Here is a 12,147-nt window from a genome sequence, read left to right as displayed (position 1 = left end):
ATAATCAAAAATATTTTTATATGAATTCAGTACCACCAGAATAAATTTCCATTCCTATATTATTTGTCTGTTACAAACTCAAGAAGATAGAAGCGATTTCCAGTTTCAGTGGAAAAATTGTAACAGATAATCAAAAATATTTTATATGGATTCAGTTCCACAAGAATTAATTTTTACTCCTGCATTGTTTGTCTGTTACAAATTCAAGAAGATAGAAGCGATTTCCAGTTTCACAGTGGGAAAACTGTCACAGATAATCAAAAATATTTTTATATGAATTCAGTACCACCAGAATAAATTTCCATTCCTACATTATTTGTCTGTTACAAACTCAAGAAGATAGAAGCGATTTCCAGTTTCAGTGGAAAAATTGTAACAGATAATCAAAAATATTTTATATGGATTCAGTTCCACAAGAATTAATTTTTACTCCTGCATTATTTGTCTGTTACAAATTCAAGAAGATAGAAGCGATTTCCAGTTTCACAGTGGAAAACTGTAACAGATAATTAAAAATATTTTTATATGGATTCAGTACCACCAGAATAAATTTCCACTCCTACTTTATTTGTCTATTGCCACTTCCGGATCCAATAATATTTATGGAGCGAAGATGGTAAATATAGTAGCCGGTAAATTATTATCGGTATAGATTCAATATACACCTCTAAAAGTTTTTCATATCAGGCCTTATTTTTATACTGAAACTAGAAGTTATCAAATCTAGTACAACTTCATCTTCCAATTCTTGTTCCTGTGTAATAACCCTGTAAGACACTGCGAAAAACTGTTTCCGATTTCACTGATCAGAGAACATATTCCATTATCGAACTTATCCCATTATTGCAAACCGGAAGTTATATACATATTGCACTTCCGGTTTTGGTATTGATTCACATAATTCGGAAGTCTTCTGTAGTTTCACAATACGAACAGTTTTCTTTTCTCATATTGAAGGACGTTATAAGAAATCGACCTCTTATAAAAATGGAATCATGTACCTTCTAAAGAGGACGAGAAAATGAGAAGAAACAAGAACAAGAAAAGCTATTCCAGAAATGCCTTTCGTTCTCATTGCTTTTTTTCTTCCTTCGCTTTTCTTCTTTTTTCTTTTCTTTCTTTCTTCCGCAAGTCCATTTAGAAGTTTTGAAGACACTGTTGCAAGAAAAGTCGGAAAAGTCACCCAACAACATACGACTCTGTGGTTTGGGACAAAAATACAGAACAAAGGAGACTCTTGGGTGGTGCAATGGGGGAAAAGGGGCAATAAAATAGAAGTGTCAATCTATCAGGGACACCTCTCGAGACACAATAAGAAAAACAGAGAGGAATAAGGGCCAGAGAGTTTAACGAAGTGCTTTTATAGAAAAAAGTACGTACTTCATCTGCTCTAAGACAGTATCTTAACCAAACATTTCCATAGCTGCAACTTTTGGTAAACTGTTTTATAGACCGTATTTACGCACAAGCCCAGAAGCACAGACGAAGGATGGCACATTTCAGGAGCAGCATATAAAAAGCAGATGGAGATTCATGTATGGTAAGGGGGAAGCGAAGGCTCAGTGATAGAGTGTTCACCTCTCGTGCTCGGGGTTCCTGATTCGATCCCAGTTCACGCCAAGTGGACTTTGTGGTGAACAATCATTGTGTGCATGGATTTTCTAGGGATTCTCCCGTTTCCTTCCACCTTATTTATTCCTCCGTTGCCTTCGTTTCTCATCATCACCGTCTCGTTTAGCCTAGCCGGCATAAAGTGGGACGTAAAACAGAAAGATTTCATTTCATTTTTTGAAGTGTGGTATGCGGAAAATTTAGGCTATGCACCAAACAGAAATTTAAGTGAGATTTATAGCGGTTCTCAACCTTTTCGAGCCTAGCGACACTTCGAGTGAAAGTGATTCTCCTGAGTGGTTCCTATTATTTTAACCCAATCCACAGTTGCTCAAGGTTGAACGTACTACTTGGACGAAACAGTCAAAGAATCAGAAAAAAGGGCTTAAATTCTTAAAATCAGTCCGGATGAATCGACATTATTATTTGTAAACAAATCTAAACTTTTGATAATTTGTAAAATACGTAATGAATTTTGTCCAAGAAATAAGAATAAAGTCTAACAGGCTATGAAATCTCAACCGTCTTTTAAATACTGTATCGCCCTCCCTAAACGTCCTTTCTGTTCCGACGCCTCCTTTGGAAATGAGAACTTCTACGTTGAGAACCACACAGAGAAAAAAAAACGTATGTGGCGTAGGTAAAAACGAACGCTACATGCGTAAATCCTGTAGTTTTTTATCTTAATATACGACTATAGATAACCTCCAGCAGGAAAAGTATAACTGAAAACGTATGTTTTATAATATTTTCCGTATAAGTGTTTCGCCTATACTTACTTTTCATATGAGACAAACGACTGTGTATAGGCGGTAAGGATTTCACATACAGATGGACGTATGTAACATACTAATACCGGTACGTATGTATATACGGAAGATTGTTAGATGTCAGATATCTTGCAGGTATAAGATGTAACATCTAAGCGGGCAAAATGCAGTTCGGATATAGCATAAGGATAGCATACAATTCTTACAGATTTCCGTAGTAAACATATGGAATCCGTATATCTGTACAATATACTGCTATCCGCATAACGGATTTTTCTCAGTGCACTGATTTAAACTAAAACCAATGTTGATACCACAGCGTAACTGGGTTTTCTCATTACGACGCTTTCTGTAGACTATAATTTTTAGTGCTTTTGATTTTCTTTTATATGCTAGAGAATATTTAGTCTTATGCCAGAATACTTTGTTTTGCTTACAAATAACTGAATACAAACAAATAAGGGGTGTAAAACTTTCTTGATTCCAGGACCATAACATAAAATACAGGCCTGATTGTGTCTTCAATAATACACATGATTGGTCGGATTCAGTACATGGAGACCCACTGTTCAATCTATACAGCAGCTCGGGGTAAATATACCCCATACTAAAAGTTACGGCACCACAAACTATTTCATGTCTGACAGTCAGCCCAATATTTGCGTCCAATTTTACTTATGCAGTTTGTAATTCGTTTCTATTTCATGAAATCTATCGTATATGTCAAGATATCGAAGACAAACAATGTTCCCATATGTTTGGTCATTTTAAGAAAGTCCCTTAACTTATGAATGTATGAACGCTGGTATGTGATTGCAGACTTGTGTGATTTTATGAATCATAACTGTAAGTATGGTGTCTTATTGGTTGAGCAGCCAGCCACCTGGACAAGCACATGGACGGATGGAAAGACACAGCCGTTCTTTAAACAAATGAAATCTTTAAGTTTAACGTCCCACGATTATGCCGGTTAGGCTAAAGGAGACGGTGATAATGAGAAATGAGTCAAATGGTGGAATGAAGAAAGTGGGAGGAAACGGGAGAACCCCGAAAAAACTCACGAGCACGGTGTTTGTCCACTACAAAGTCCACACGGCGCGTGTTGGGATCGAACCAGGAACCCCAAGCACCGGAAGTGAACGCTCCATCACCGAGCCAACGCACCCCACGTTCCAAAAGACGTCAAATATATTTTAAAAATCCATTATCCAGACACCGGTATATTTTTACAAATATACGGAATCCTTGTGTTTACTACGGAAATCTGGACGGAGCATAAGTTTTTCATATGCTGTATACGCACTACTCTTTTCCCGCTATAGTTGTTACATCATGAAATTGCAGGTTATCTGACATTTAATAGTCTTCCGTATAGTACATACATATACGAATGTTACTTACTTACGTCTGCTACACGTTGTATACCTTCATCTGTATTTGTGATCCAGACTGCCTATATACAGTTCTTTTTTTCAAACTTAAAAGCGCATAGATGGAACAGTTATACGGAAAGTATGTACAAAACTTAAATTTTCAGTTATATGTTTTCGGCAGGTTGTTACCCATACTCGTATATCAAGTCTAAAAACTACAGAATTTACGTATTTAATCTACGTTTTTTCATATGCCACATACATTTTTTAAAACAAAATCTGTGTATTTATGAAAATGGACGGTCAAGAAACACGAGCCTATGTGAGAGAAGCTTGAAAATAAATTGAAATTTCATTTTATTCTACGTAAAGTTTTAGAATTTTGCTTGAGTTAAAAGTTTCATTATTCCATTTTGATGCCGCCTTGAAAGAAGATAATTGCTTAGTTTGTTTGGAGTTTCGCGTCTTTTTCAGCACTGAGGCTATATGAGACTTGGATCTATAGCGAGATCTTGGATCGACCTCGGGTCTCTTAAACCAAAGGCGAGTACTCTAAATATAATACCATGGGAAGATATGGTTAAGAGCTCGCCTCCGATGTAAAGAAGAGCGAGTTCGATCTACGGTCAATGAAATTGTGGTGATTTATTATCTAGGAGTTTTCTAATATTCTTTCACTACCATTCTTTAGCCTTTATTACCGTTTCCTTTACTCTATAAGGCAGTAAAGAGGGATGTTTAAACGAAATATTTTCAAAAATTTATAAAAGTGAAGAAATCTCAGTGCAGAAAAGTAAGAAAACAAAAAATTCGTCAAGGAAATGTGGAAAGGAACATATAAAGATAAAAAGAAGCAGAAGGTTGAAGAAGTAGTGGGGATAGAAAAGAAAGAAAACGTAAGGTAGGGGAAAAATCTGCACAATTAGCTATAATTCGCACCGTAACATGCGGTGAACGGAACGCTACGAGGCGATAACTTCGCTGGACGACCTGGTTTATAGCTACAGTCCTTACGACGGCGAAAAAGAGAGAAAAAAGGATCGAGATAAACACGTACGGTCGTTCGTACGTTGTAGAATAGGGAACTATAGGGTGAAACAGGTAACGAACGCGCTCTAGTGGCTAAAAAAGGAATGAGGATAGAGCTAACTGTAAGGTGTTTCAGACACACACACACACACACGCTCATGTCGTCCACCTTTTCACTCTCTTTCCCCTCTATCCCCTTGTTTCCACCGCCAACTCATCTGAACTTCACGAAACGTCCCCGCCTCTCACCTTACCTTACACAGGTCTCTCTAGAAAGAGTGTTCCTGAAATCTCTTTCGTATAACGCGCCATCATTACGGACCGGTAGCCAGGGGAACTCACGGCTTGATGAAGCTGCCGCGTTTTATCCTTAGTACTCACTACATATTCTCTCTTCTTTTCCCGTTCCCTTTTCTATCTCTCCCTCTCTCTCTCTCTCTCACTTAAAAGTCCATGCTCGGGTCGCTCAAAAACTTTATATACCTTAGACCTCAGTGCATTTTCTCGCAATCCTGCCTGACCCAACTAGCCCACCCACTCAAAATTATAAATCCTTCCCCAAAACCCATTTACTTACTGTGTACCTTCGTTCATCGTTTGCGTCTAGTTTTCCCCCTTCCCAATCTCTGTCGACTCATTTTTTTTTTTGCCTCTTTCTTCTCCGAGGCAACTATTGTGTCTTCTCTGTTTCTCCCCCTTCTTCAAATTATGACCCGTGGCAAGTTCCAATTATGATGTTGAGCACTGAACTATTGTTATATTAATGCAGATGTCTTGTGCAGAAGAATATTCTAATTTACACTTTCCTTATACGGTTAGCGAATTTTTCAGAATTCATTTTCTTTTTTTAGAAAAATGTTAATTTTATTTTACTGTATATGTTTTGAAATTATGGTAGATTTCCTAACTACGGGAATTAATAATGGATACCGGAAGTGGTAGATATTTCACTTCCGGTTACGATAGAGGATAACATAAGAGATGAGATCTGTTATTGTGACAATTCATTTTTAAAGATATACTTTCTCGCTATCTAATACGCTTTCTAAGAAGTTTGGTACACCAAATATTGATGAATTTATGTTCTTTGACTTTTTCTTAACTGCGCGTTCAGAAGAGGGACTCCACGAATCATACCAAAATTTTTTCAATGAACAAGAGGTACAGCAAAACATTTATATGATTGGCGTAGAGCACAAGCTGCACGGAATGCTGCGATTACTACAGACGCAGGTAAAAGATGTATCCAATATTTCCTTTAATACATATCCATGAGCAAAATCCTGTAATATATTATGTTTTATGTAATGGATAACATTAAAGTTATTTCCTAGTATGTACTGAGTGAAAACGACTTTTTAATTACGTTATTTGTCTCTTATTTCTAGGAAACTAACTCCTTTTCGGAACTGAAATTTCTGCCATTAGGGATGCACACGAGTCGTGTCGAATCAAGATTTAAGCCTGTCCCGACTTGTCTCGATAAAATGTTGTCTCGACTTGACAGTATCTGTCCCGACTCGACTTGAATTCGGGACGAGACGTCTCGAAATGCGAGTCGAGACACAATATGCGAGTTAAAATATATGCATACATCAGCCAGAACATTATGACTACCTACCTAATTGTCAGTATGTCCATATTTGGCACGGATAACAACGGTGACGCGTCTTGGTATGGACGCAATGATTCTTGGTACGTTGCTGGAACGACTTGGCACCACATGTGCACACACAGGTCACTTAATTCCCGTAAATTTCGTGGAGGTCGAAGATACGCTCTGACGTCACGTTCAATCACATCCCAGATGTGTTCGATTGGGTTCAGACCCGGCGAGTTGAGGGGCCAGCACATAACTTGGAGCTCGCCTCTGTGTTCCTCGAACTACTCCATCACACTCGTGGCCTTGTGATATGGTGCATTATCTTGTCGAAAAATGCCGCTACCGTTGGGAAACATGGTCATCATGAAAGGGTGTACGTAGTCTGCAAAGCAGTGTGCGATACGCCTCAGCCGTCATAGTGCCTTGCTCGAGCTCCACTAGACACATACAAGCTCACGTGAATGTTCCCCAGATAATAATTAAGCCGTCGCCAGCTTGTCTTCGTCCCGCAGGTGTCAATGAGCTGTTTCCTTGGAACATGACGGATTCGCATCCTCATAATGAAGATAGTGCGTGATGAATAAGGTATCGGGATTCATCAGACAATGCAACGCTCTGCCACTGCGCCAAGGTCCAGTTGTAATATACTATGCAAAATAGTCTCGTATCATAATGTGTCATGTTCAACAAATGTTACATTATATATTATCTGTAACTCGTGATATACTGCAACACATTAAAGTCTCAAAATAGTTGAAGAAGCGAATAATCCAGAAGTTATGTAGCCCTATTGTGTTCATGGAACGAAAAATAATAATTATAACTATGCTAAATTACTATAGACTGCTAATTCCTCATTCAGAAAATTTATGAAGTTCACTTTATAGCAAAAGTTTTATAGAAACTAGATATAAGCTACGGATAATAATTTTATACAAACTAGATAATCAAATATGGTATTATTATTATTATTATTATTATTATTATTATTATTATTATTATTATTATTATTATTATTATTATTATGTTTGAAGTACAATCAAATATCACGACAATAATTATTAGTTGTAATTAACTGAATTAAGCTGAAAATTAAATCTTCAGCTCGAAAGATTAACTATTAAGTTTATGCGTTCTCTACTTTTCTGAAGTAATAAGTGCTGGAATTGGATTGAAGGCTGTTTCTGAGTGAATACTTTCTTCAAAATAATATTAAAAATTTTATAGAAAGATTTTCGAGACATTCGAGTCGAGTCGATATTTTTACGAGCAGTCTCGAGTTGACTCGTGTCTAGGCTCGGAAACTCGAATTGAGAAGTACGTTTGTCTCGACTCGTCTCGAATTTTACAACGTGTGTCTGTACTCGAATTCGAGTCGAGTCCTGTCGAGATTCGAGATATGTCTCCACAAGTGCGCATCCCTATCTGCCACTTACATAACTTTCCAAAGTCTTTAATTTAAGTTTCTTTTACTATGTTTAGATGGGATTTTGGCGTTCCTTTTGGTACCGAGGCTACATGAGACGTGAGAATACAGTTAAAGGTAGAATCAGAACCACCGTAATGCGTTAAACTAAAGGTTTCTACACCAGGATTTAATTCAGTATCCCCTGCAGAAAAGTAGAGCGCTAAACACTAGACCAATGGGAAATGGTTTTATACTGTTCAATTTCACTTACACATAGACACATTCCCTTGAATGTATGAGCAAGATATAAGAGCAAGGATTTTCAGCTGGCCGATGTACTACAGAAAGAGTGCTCTTTTTACAATCAGAGAAATAGCAAAGAGAATAACTTGAGCCTAGGGGGATGGGGAAGAAGAACGAATAAACATGTGTTGCCCATGTTCGAATAGTTCTAGGTGCACGAGTATTGAATCTGCAATATCATATTAATAGATGTGCCTTATCCTTCTGTCATCACTGGCCGGCTTTACTATCTCTAGATTTTCCATCTGCTTCTTGTTCTATCCATGTGATTGGCTGCGAATGAGAGCAGCAAATTGTGACATCACAGACCATCCAGTAAGAAATGTCTTCAATATTTTCCACATATTGATCCAGGAGCGTCATTTGGGGAGGACAAGGGGAGCATCGCCCTCTTAAGTTCAAGAAATACATGTTTTTTTAATAAATTATATACAAACTAATAAAAAATGTGAAACTCTTATGACAATGGACAAATTCCCTCCCTTGAAATCTGAAATGACGCTACTTTTGATTAAGGATGGACAAAACTTTTCGGAATCGGAAATTTCACTTTCCAGATTTCAGACAAATCTGGAATTTCGGCATTTTTCCGAATTCCGAAATTTTTCAGATTTTATTTTCGAGATTAAGTAAAAATTCGGGAATTGACAATCCCTAGTTTGATCATCTATTGTTATTTTCAAAAAAAAATAAATAAATAAAAAAAATAAAAATGTATAAATCTAGACAGGCTCTTAAATTCTTTAATGTTCTTTGTGATATAACATTTGTATGGCTGCATAAAGTTTCGACAAAATCGCAATCATACACCATTCAGCATCATCTATTTTTTGCATCATTATTCTAAATCCAGCGGACATATTTTTTAAAAGTCATATTCACTTATCTCAAAAGGGTGGTCTACCAAGCCACCATCCCAAATACACTGTCTTCTTTCTCATCGCAGTCATCCAAATACACATACATACATACATACATACATACACAAACGAAATGATGAGAGTTTTCAGATGCTTCTTGACGACATTCTTCTCACGATCATTGAGAAGGAGGTTGAGAACCACGAAAGAAAGTAAAAAAGGAGAGAAATACTCACAGCTACAATTTCTCCTTCTTTTCCCCTCATCACGCCCTCACTAACATGTTACACAACCTCTCCTTCCCTTTCTTCTTTCGTGCTGCTCCCTACATAACACGCAGCCAGCATAACAAGGAGAAGACAAAAACCAAGTGCCTTTTTCTCTCCTTTTTTTTAAAAGTGAAATTCTCCACAACGTTGCTAATTTAGGGACAATTTGTTTTACAATCTTAGCTTGGTGTAGTGATCTCAGAGATTTCCACGCAGTGTGACCACCGAGCAAAAATATTTCGTACTAACCTATCCAGAAATAAGTACTAGATCTGGGGAAAAAGTACTAAAATTTTATCAGCTTCCGTTTCACCCTATTTATAACATTTCACGATATTAATACCTTATTATAAGGTTTGCGGTAGCTCTCCCTCCCCTGTAAGCGGGGGTGTGACCCCCACATTCTTGAAAGAACCCCAACTTCAATTTTTTTTACAGTTAAAACTCGATACAAAAAGTTCAAACCACTAACAGCCTCCCAATTTTTGCTTTACACACCCAAACTAAAAATTCTGGCGGAATCCCTACTTAATTGTCAAATTAGAACTCACTGTAAAACCACTAAATTAACACAAATATGACAAATATATGAGGACGTGAGGAGAAAACAAAAGAAAAAAATAAATAAAATGGACATATTGAGAAAATCGAGTTTTAATTCCTTAATAGCTTACTGTTTAAACGAATCACCAAATATGTAATATTGTTTACTCTGGTCACTTATTAGTTGGAGGAGACGACCGGACGACACCTATGTCTCACTTCTGGTCTTGTAAGTACCACTGTTTAAAAAAAGACAGAAAAAAGTTACTAGGAACAGTGAAATTTTCGTCCATTGTCAAATTTTCATGAGATTTCCTTTTTTCTCTCCCAAATGTATTTATGAAAAAAAAGAAGAGAAGAAAAAACTACTACATTTGTTGGTGAACGTACTAGAAAACTAAAATATTATAAAAAGTACTAGATCTAGCACGAAAGTACTAGCGATAGTCACACTGTTTCCATGATATAAGTAAGTTTGAAAAGCAGCGGCGTGGCACAACTGTAAGAAAAAGAAACAGAGAGGGCGAGAAAACATAAAGGTCATAATTGTTAAGAAATAACAATGGTTAGAAAGAAGATCATACATGAATAACAATAAGATACAATTATTTAAAAATAGGGAGGTATAGGTATAAAGAAAGGGGTAAGATTGTGAACAAAAATGGGCTTTTCACAACTCTTCATCAAAAATACACACTACAAATACATTAACCTTTAGTCTTAAAATAACGTTTACGAAAGGCTAACATATTTTCAGTGTTTAAATAAGGTCATTTTCTTGAAGCTTTCCAACGGAATGATACGAAGTTAAGAACATACAGGGTGCATCGAGGACGGACTGAGGTTCATGCGTAGGATCGACATGGCTTAGGATTCAAAAGACCTAGGACTGACACAATCAGAGATTCAATTAATGAAATCGAATATTTAGAATACGACAATACTAAAATAGTATAAATTCACAGAATTTAGAAGAATTTCCCTAAATATATGCAATTTGATGAGTAACAAATTTGATCATTAGTATCACTATACCCACACATAAGCTAGAAAATTAACGACCAACATGACTAACAAGCAAGGTTTTCCAAGTGTCATACTCGAATTGTTTGAAACTTCTGGAATGAATAAAGAAATCAAAAGTAGGACATACGTGTTCTTTCCACATCGGATAATGTGGGGAATGAAGGGGTTAACACCCCACAAGAAACGCGAACATAGGACCATATGACATCTTTTAGCAAGGCCATAACGTGAATCTGCTTGTAACTTCTGGAATGAATAAAAAAATCAAAAGTAGGACACACTCGTGTTTTCATATCGGCCAACGTGTGGGATGAAAGAATTAAAGGCCCTCCGAAAGTGCGAACATAAGGCAATATCACATCTTTTAGCAAGGCTATAACTAGCAACGCACAATGGAGTTTTGCTTGAAACTCTTGCAGTCAATAAAGGAATCAAAATTATGACAGACGCCCGCCCGCCCGCCTGAACATACGCAATACTACACCTGCTAAGAAGACCATAGCTAGTTAAGCCGTTTGAGATACACATTGGCTAATGTTGGAAAACGGCTATAATAATATTTCTGTCGGTGGAGCCTTTTGGCAAAATTTGACATGACGCTACTGAGTAACACTGAGTAACAGGTTTCAAAGTTTGGACAGAATTATGAAGAGAGGAAAGACACAAGATGCAGTCACTGCGATTGAAATCTGGACAATCGTGATGTGTCTGAATATGTAATTTATATAGTAGATTCTGACCTCGTTTTCTTGAGGCTAGGCAGATTTCCACTTTTGGCCTACGTGCAGTGTTGGGAGTACAGAAAAGACAAAAAAATTCTTGTTTAGTTATCTATTCTATTTTATCCTATTTCATTGGTGTCTTTGCAGTTCTAAATAACTTCCATTGAATTTTTTTTTAAATTTTCTTTATTATTAAGCATTTCGTTTTCATTTTATCCATAATCTCTTGTCAATACGTATTTCAAGAAAATTCTTTCTTAACCCTTGCTTAAGTGTCGAAAAAAGTATTCTAACCAAATTTCAGTTTCCATCTACGGCAGTTTGATCTGAGTGCCCGAATCATGTCCACGCGGACCACCAAGTCCGGTCTCTATCGCCCACAACATCGTAACTTAACATTCATTTGTAAACTTTCTTAATAAAACTGTACTTGTGTAGCAGAGAAGTTGCTGTATTATATCATTAATATTTGATCTTACACTCCATTGGTACTCTTTCTTTTTTTATATAAGAACAACCTAATTCTATCAATTTTTTCTAAGAATGTAGGATGCAATACTTAACAAGTATATATCGTCTTCTCGGATGTAGCTACAATAGCACAGGTTCAATCTAACTTTTACATATAAA

This window comes from Thermobia domestica, chromosome 18 (assembly GCF_964235325.1).
Source record: "Thermobia domestica chromosome 18, izTheDome1.hap1.1, whole genome shotgun sequence".
NCBI lineage: Eukaryota > Metazoa > Arthropoda > Insecta > Zygentoma > Lepismatidae > Thermobia > Thermobia domestica.
This window is presented reverse-complemented; position numbering follows the sequence as displayed.